Below are 9,449 nucleotides of genomic sequence, written 5' to 3' on the forward strand. Positions count from 1 at the left end.
AGGCAGCTGCACATAGAATGGATCCAGTTTTCCATGTTCTTCCTTGGGGAAGTAGGTCTTGTGCAGACAGGTTAGACTGATAGGCTACTGGGAGGCCTATGTTCAACTTTCAGCTGTGTCCCAGATTCCACATTTCCAGAGAGGAGGGCTCAGGGATACCCTATAGAACTCATAATTATTTATCTAAAATGCTTTTGAGGGACAGTCAGGGAAGGACAATCCTTTTGTAGAATACTAGGGTCATGCATTTAGAAATATTATCAAGTGCCACCCCCATACTGTACAGAGAAAGAAACTGAGGACCGAAAGTGTCCCAACTTTGCCCAGACTCTAAATCCAAATATTCTCCACCAAGCTGCTTCTTCACTCTCCTGAAGTCTACTCCAGCTGGTCTGGGCCACTGGTCAGGGCTGCCCCAGATCCAGGCCCAGGAGGCTCTTGGGACTTCACTTGGCTCCCAGCCCTATGCAATAGACCCTTCTTATCAGCCTGTCAGGCTGCCTTCAGTGGGAGATTTGTTTCTCTCTGTCACTTTGTGGGTTTTGTAGATCTAAAATTTGTTTAGAGTCATATTTTACAGGCATTGGAGGTGGTTGTGGGGGGAGGTCATGGAATTTCCTGCTTCTACTCCACCATCTTGGCTCTGCCCCTCAGGGCTGTTTGTTCTATTTCTTAAGTTCAGAATAAAGTAAATAAGTTTTTAAGAAAATGGTTTTTGATTTTTGGCTGCCATATTACACATGGAATCATATAAAGTCTGCTTGCCACTAAAACACTTAGGTATTTATTTACATGAACTGGCTATACTGCCCCCCCCCCAACCCGCAACACTCACTATATTTGTTGTTGGTAAAGTTAGTAAAGTTGGTAAAGACAGATGCACGTACAATCATTGACTTTCCTTCTTTTGACATTGTCACGATCCTGGCGCAGACCCTCATCACCTCATCCCTGGATTACTGCAATATATATTATATTATTGCAACATAATCATTGATCTGCCTGCCAAAAATCTCTCTCAGCAGCAACCCATTCTCAGCTTAGTTATCAGAATGATCTTCCTAAAGCAAAAGTCTGATCAGACCACTCAATCAACATTTTAAAAAATATTTTTTTTCTAATTACATGTAAAATTTTTTTAATATTCATTTGAAAAATTTTTTGAGTCCTAAATTCTCTCCCTCCCTCCATTTCCTGTCACTCTTCCCCCATTGAGGGGAGGCAAACAATTTGATATAGGTTATACATGTGTAGTCATGCAAAACATATTTCCATGTTAGTTGTGTTGTGAAAGAAAACACAGACTAAAAAATTCAAGAAAGAAATAGGAAAGAAAAAGTCTGATTTGATCTTCATTCAAATTTCACTGGTTTTTTCTCTGGCGATGGATAGCATTTTTTATCATAAGTTTTTCAGAATTGTCTTGGATCTCAATCAGCATTTATTAAGTATCTACTATTTACCAGGGCCTACTAAGTTCTGGAGATACAAAAAAAAGAGGCAAAAGATGCCCTCAAGGTGGGGGAGAGAATGTCATACAAATAAGTTATACACAGCTAGCAATTTACAGGATAAATAGGAAATAATCAACAGAGAGAAGCACTATAATTTTATTTAATAAACTTTGGTGGCTCCCCATTACCTCCAGAATCAAATATAAAATTCTCCTTTTGGTAGTCAAAAACCTCCCTAACCCAGCCCCTTCCTAACATTCCAGTCCTCTTATACCTTGTTCCCGTCCATGTACTTGACAGTCCAAGACACTGGCCACCTTGCTGTTTCTTGCACATGGCATTCCGTTTCCTGACTCCAAGTATTTGCACTGGCTGTGCCCCCATGCTTGGAATGCTCTCCCTCCTAATCTCTGCCTCCTGGCTTCCTCTAAGTCTCTGCTACAGTCCTACTTTCTTCAGGAAGTTTATCCCAGTCTTCCTTAATCTTGGTCCCCATTTATCCTGAATGTATCTTGTTTGTAACTAGCAGTTACATTAAATTGTGAGCTCCTTGACAGCAAGGATTGTTTTTGTCTTTCTTTGTATCTCTAGTGCTTAGCCCAATGCCTCACACATAGTTGGTACTTAAATGATGGTTGACTGACTGCCTAATCTATTAAATGTCGTTTTATCACCATGATGTTTCTTGTATCTTTCCCATTGTTAGTCTCTATCCCCAAGACTAGAAGCTACACTTGGTTTACTTTTTATATATTTTATATATTTTTATATATAATATATATATTATATTTATATATATAATAATTTTATATATTCCTTTTCCCTTATATGTTTACATGTTTCTTCTGATACAAGTTGACATGTTTCTTCAAAAATCCTTTTTGAGTCACAGGAGGTTTTTTTTTTCCTTTCCTTTCCTTTCTTTCCTTTTGTTTTGTCTTTGTAACCTAGGGTCTAATACAGCTCCTGGAACATAGTAAGTGCTTAGTGCACTTAGAATGAATGAATGATTGAATGTTCCCCAAACCTGAGTTTTCTTTCTTGCCTGTTGCAACACAAAAAGAGGAGGAAGACACTTGGTCACAGATGGGACCAACTGATGTGACAAAGAACCTGCCATCCAAATGTGTCTTGGCAGCTGCAAAGTCAAGTGAAGAAAAGAGAAAAGTTCTAGATTAGGTGAAACCTTGCTGGCACAGATCAGAGCTTGTTTTTGTTTCTTACTTGGGGACAGTTCGCTAGTCACATGAGCTCAGGAGAAGACGCTCTGTGCTAAGAACAAAGGAGGCTGCATGCCTCCTTCGGCAGGCCCCAGGCAACCACAGCCACAGCCACTGACTTGGGAACTTGACAAGGCAAGCGAGATGGAAAAGAGCAAACATAAAATTGAGGTTATTGACTTTTCCTTCCACACAAGGGATGGGGAAAATTCCAGTCTGCAGTGCTTCCTGGAATGAGGCTCAAGCAGCCAGAGCCCTGGGTTTGGAGGCAGAAGACCTAGCCAGACATCTCATCTCTGCCTCTTGCCCACTTGTGTGGCTGGGTGCAGGTCTCTTCCTCAATCTGGGTATTATATGCCTTAGTTTTCTCCATTGTAACAATTCAGAGATTAGACTGGATGATGTCTAAGAACTTCTCCAACTCTAAACCTGAAGACCCCATAAGTAAGAGCTTTTCTGGAAAGACATTGAAGTACTATCCCATAGCCTTCATGTAAATTTCCCAGCCACTATGTGCTGGGATCATTCCTACAGTTCCTGTGACAGGAAAGAGATACCAAGGGAGCATGGGAGCTGTCCAGCACTATTCCTCACCTTCACCACATAACGGAAGTGGAAGGGGCGGAGCCCAGGTAGCAGCCCACGGCTTGTATCTCTACATCCAGGAGAGGTCTTCTGCATGAGGCTGAATCTCAGGCTTGAATCTCAGTAAGGAACAAGAAAAGAAGGCTTTGGGGCAGAATGAAGCACAGGCAACTAAAGCACCAGAGAGTCAAATGAACCTAAGAGTAAGATCAGGAGAGTTCCCCTTTCCAGGGGAAAGATTTGGAAAGATTTCCCAGCCCATACACAGGGTTGGCTGCCCTGCAGAAGGTTTCTCAGGGGTGATCCATTCTCCTTGGTGAGTTAGAGAAGGTTTCCTCATAGGAGAGTATCTTCCAGGAATAGTCATCAATGATATAATCATTGCAAAGCAAACCCACCAGCCTAGAGGAGGGATGCCAGCTTTGAAAGACTATTAAAATAAAGTGGGAGCATGTATGTTATAAGTACCAACCCCTATAGATACAGTATGTGATCTAGGAAAGAGGATTTGGAAAAGAAATGCCTGGTATGTGATCACCAGATGGAAGCAAGCATAGACTATCCACCAAAAGGACACGGGACCTTGGAGCCTCAAGGAAGGAGGGGTCAATGTAGGCAGTTTGTCTGACACTTCCCCTTCCCTCCCCCCCTCCCCGCCCCATACACACACCTGTGCTCTGAGGGACACTTATGGAGATCTGGATGATAGAGTAATTACCCCCTCACTACTCAGATGAAACACTCCTCAAGTCCAATCCATGCTTACCAAATTGATGCACACCCAACAGCATTCCGATGGTTATATTTGAGTCATTAAATACCTTGATGCTAAGGAGTGGGTGGGGTGTCCTCATGAAAAGCCATGAGAATCTAGTGAGATTATGGGACTGGAGGGCTGTATTCTGGAAAGCTGGAAGGACATGCAGAAGTCAGCTAGTTCAACCCTCTCATTTATAGTTGACGGAATTGAAGCCAAGAGGGATTGACTGTCTTGTCCAGCGTAAAAGCAAACAAATAGAACACCTAACTCAGTAAATAACTTGCTCCTGGCAAGCTGTTCTTGCATGGTCAATTACCAAATTCTCCTTTATTAATCCAGCCAGCGTTACTAGCAGTTTCCTGAGCAACCACTGGGCTTTCCTGAAATTTCTTTGATCTCTGTAGGAGGGGAGGATTGCTAGTCTTGATCAGAAAGTTGCTGAGCAGGGAAAATAGCTACAAGGCCCTTTTAAATCCCCAGGGACTTTAACTTGGTAGACATCTGGCCAGGCAAGGATACTACACATACCTGCTCATCACTGTGACCTATCTAGAAAATTTTAAACTAGTCTGGGAAAGAGTAAGGAAGTTGTTAAGTCCATCCCTCCCTCAGGTCAGGATCATATTCAGACCTCCTTGACTTCCCTTAAAAGCATGTCAAAGAACCACATTGTTTTTGTCTTTTTGGAGGAGGGAAGGCAGGGCAATTGGGGTTAAGTGACTTGCCCAAGGTCACACAGTTAGTAAGTGTGTCAAGTGTCTGAGGCTGGATTTGAACTCAGGTCCTCCTGACTCCAGGGCCAGTACTCTATTCACTGAGCTACCTAGCTTCCTCAAAGAGCCACATTAAAAAAATTCATCTATATTCTTTTTGATCCTATCTAAGTCTATGGTTTCACCTCTCTGAGGGTGATGAGGTTCATAAAGTCATTTGATGTAAGGAAAAAAATTTCTAACATTTGAGACTTTCCTAATACAGAGTGGCAAGTGATGATGAAGCATGCTACTCACCTCCTGAAAGAGAAAGTTGATGGACAGAATGAGATACACATGTTTTTCTTATAGCCAATATAAGAATTTGCTTTGCTTGACTCTGCATATTTGTTAAAATTATGAAAACTAATTTTATTTGTTTTTTATTCCCAATGGGAAGAGAAGTCGAAAAGGAGGGGGAAAATGCTTATTAATGGAAAAAATAACTACCCCTCCCCAAAGTCAAATGGACACTGTGAAGAAGGAGCATGGGCACCACCTCTCTGGAGGTCTTCAGGCACAGGTTGCATGAGCACTTGTCTGGGGGCTTACTGTTCACCTTTGGCCTCTCAGATCCCCTTTGTCTCCCACATTCTAGGATTGTGTGACTCATCCAGACTCACATCTTCAATTCAGTAGAGTCTTTAAAAACTCTGGGTTGTAGATATCATATAAACATAAAAAGACCTGAGTCAGCAAAGAAGAGGGCATAGGGAATTTTTCTACTACTACCCGTGTTTCCCCGATAATAAGACACTGTCTTATTAATTTTTTTGGACAGAAAAACACCAGAGGGCTTATTTTCAGGGGAGGGCTTATTTTAATGAACATTGACAGCAATTTTAATAAACAGTTAAATGTGAACAAAAAAATGTACCTTTATTCAATAAGCAAATCACTGGGGAAGAACAGGATGATGCGCTCACTGCTGCAGCTCTCATTGGATGCAGCTCGGAGCACGGCGTGCATTTCACCGGGGGGGGGGTGCATACAGAGGGTACCATAATGTAGCGCGTAGTGCAGGGGATCACCTTCACTACAGTAGCAATCTCAATAGGGCTTATTTTCGGGGGGGCTTATTTTAGAGGAATCTTACACAGTAAGGGGAGGGCTTATTTTCGGGATAGGTCTTATTATCGGGGAAACACAGTATATAAATCACTGTAGTTATTTTTTCTGGGTAAAACTGCAGTGAGAAAAACAAAAAGTGAGATAAGAGAGAGTCAAGTCAAAGAAAACTTCCCACGCTCAATATCTCCAACCCCTAAGGATTCTAGGATAAGTTCATTGTACTTTGGTAGACTCAGAAAGTCAGACAATAAAGATTTATTAAATATAGATTATGTTCCAGACATTGTGCAAAGCTCTGGGGATACAAAGAAGACAAAAGATAGCCCCTGTCCTCAAGGAGCTCACAGTCTAATGGGGAAAGAAACACACAAACAACTATGTACAAATGAGAGATATAAAGAATATATTGGGAAAAATCTCAAAAGGGAGGAACCAGAATTATATTTTTTTAAAATCAGGAAATGCTTTCAATCACCCTGAGCTCATTTATTGCTTTAAGCACAGCATACTCTATTTTACTGCAGAATCAAAAGATTTCATGCCTTTTTTTTTTTTTTGCAAAAAAGTGGGGTGTGACCATTATGTGAAATTGTTTTTAATTGGATGGTATAACTTAAAAATAATTTATTATTAAACTGCATCACTGGCAGATGAATTGTACAGTTCAGCTAACGTGGGAAGATGCATGTCATGTGACTTACTCATGGCAGCTTTGCTTGCCTGTCCACTCCCCTTGCACCTAAGGCTCTTCATTGGGTTGAGTGACAATACCGTTAATAAATACTGCAGCACTCTAAACAAACCACGCAAGTTGGCTTCCAGAAATACACTGACAATATGTGTGCCCTGAGAATTCTAGGCTTGCATAAATGCATATTCTTATGCCACTGGTGAATACATTGTTGTTCTGCTTACCCTTTAAGTGCCATGATGAACAGAATTATACTATTTGACAATTACATAGTGAAAGATTGTAAACTAAATTTTGGACTGAAAAAACAGGGTGTGATGGTTTTGTATGGAGAAGATTGTGCAGAGAAATGCTGTATTAATCCAATAGATTATTTGCTATATTATTGAACATTCATTAATTGCATTAGTATTTGTATATTAATGAGGGTATATGTGGAATAATGTTTTAAACAGAGACTAAGGCAATTTGCTGGTACCATATTTCTTTTACAATCAAGGATCATAGAGATCTCCTAATATTAAGAGTACACCCAGACTTTAAAAATGAGGATATTTTAAGGCTATTGGGTAGAAAAGTGAAAGGCTTAGAAGAGGGTACCATTAAGGCTACTAATGTTAAGACAGTTGAGACACCTCAGAAAGTTTTCTAGTCCTGCCTGTGAATTTGATCTTGAAGATATGCCTAACAATTGGGAGTTATTCCTTGGAATTTCATACTAGTTCACCTTCTGAGGATGAAGTCTTTGGAGCCCTTCTAATGTAAGGAGACATTTCTACAGAGAACCTGAATGTCATAATTCATAATTAAATCTAGGAATTCCAATTCTGTTTACCTCTGTTTCCTCATCTGCAAAATAAGCGGGAGAAGGAAATGGCAAGCCATCCCAGTATCTTGGGGTCACCAAGAGTCTGACATGACTGAAATGACACAACAACAACAGCTCCACTTCACCTGTGAGTATAGCTGTAGGAGACAGATACCACTGGTACAAAATTGTCATTTTTCTCTGGACATGAACTATGTCCCCCAGGAAAACAACATTAAGATACTTGGGTTGGATAGGTAAGTGTGATCTTGGTAGACTAGAAAGCTTCTTAGCCAAGGTGATGAGACCTACAGAGAGGCTAAGGGGTATATGTATCAGCAGTGAATAACCTCCTTGATATATAGCCAGATGTTACCTGGCATGAATGTTTCCTTACTTTAGCTGATATATTTGAGGGGAGCAGATCTAAAGAAACCTATGCTAATTTTTGTTTCTAGCACTATACTGCATAAAGGAGAAGTCTGGTGAATTTTTCTTCAGGGTGCAGCAATATGTGGGAAGACTGACACAGATAGGGGTCCACCCTAATTCTAAGGGGAATTCTGAAAATGTAGGTCAATTTATGACCCTCATGCATCTGACGTTCTAACAACCATGCAGACACAGAAGCTACTACCAACATCTGAGGTGAGATACTAGGTACTTCTGATCTGTGGGGATTAACATAATAAGAAGGGCTTATCCTCAGCAGGGCTTCACCTTTTTAATAATAGGACATAGAAGTGAATTATGGCAATAGCACCAAGAGAACTAAACTACAGGGACAGGACCAGAGATAGTTGATGATATTGAGGGTGAGGGACGTTGCAAAGTACAATTCTACTCTCTTTGGAGAGATAGAGCACCAAGGAAATGGAAGGTATGAAAACAAGACATAAGAACACTTCCTTCAGATAATCATCAGAGTAACAGACCCACCTTCTGTTATAATTGTACTTCAGATAGTCTTACTTATGTTGGATATACTAGCAAAGAAAATGTGGGTTTGGTTATGCCAAAGCTAAATTCTTCTGCTCCAGCTTTGTGAACGGAGGGTGGAGCCAATGAAGAAGGTCATCCTTGGCAATGACAGTCACTCTGAACTCATCAATTCCTTATGCATCCATTACACTGGGACTCATAGGACCTCTTGTAGAGGTGATGTTGAAAGCTGAGAATGTGGACTGCAATGCCAGGCAGGACAGTAGACCTAAAGTTACCATCATGTTTCAATATTTTTGTGATACACATATGGGAAAAATTCATTTAAATCCTAAGAAAGAAGGAAGAAATGAAGGAATAAGCATTTATATGGCACCTATTATGTTCCAGACACTGTGCTAAGTGCTTTACAAATGTTATCTTACTTGATCAGGACTTGGATTTGATGTTTTTAGTAAGGAATCATATACATCACTGGGATACATCAAGGTGAGCTTAACATTTCCCAAGGAAGTAGTTAGCCTCAACAGGAAAATGATCTGATATAATCAGACCCTTCAACATTCACTGGAGTGTCACATTGATTAGAAACATTCTAATCTTTTAAAAATTTCAACAGGATGCTGAAATCAACAAGGAGACAGAGTTCTATTGGTATTCAAGGTATTCACAAGTTTGCTGACTGAAAGAAAGTTATCACATGCAAAATTACTGAGAGACTGGGCAATTTGCCTGTTTACAAAACAGCCCCAGAGAATGGAGGGTGCCCCTATCAAAACTATTCACTATTGGGAATGCCATAGTCAAAATTTAGAATGTTCAGACAAAATAAATAAAGACTACAAGTAGCCAGAATTAAAGAATTAAAATGTCAAGGAACCATAATTAGGATTATACCAGATTTAGTACCACATTGAACATTGAAGGAATAGAGAAAATGGAATGAGATTCCAAAAGGCAAAAGAAAAAGATCTACAACCATGACTAACTATCCTAGAAAAACATAGTATAATCTTACAAGGAATAAATGCACCTTTAATGAAATAGACATTTTTCAAATATTCCTGATGAGAAAACTGGAGCTAAAAAGATAAATCTGGAAGTCAAGAGAAAAACAAACAAAACTAACAAATGAACAATCAGAAAGGTCTTCTAAGGATTAATTG

Source organism: Petaurus breviceps, unplaced genomic scaffold, assembly GCF_028583685.1.
Source record: "Petaurus breviceps papuanus isolate PSGF00001 unplaced genomic scaffold, PetGlider_PUasm1.0 207, whole genome shotgun sequence".
Classification (NCBI taxonomy): domain Eukaryota; kingdom Metazoa; phylum Chordata; class Mammalia; order Diprotodontia; family Petauridae; genus Petaurus; species Petaurus breviceps.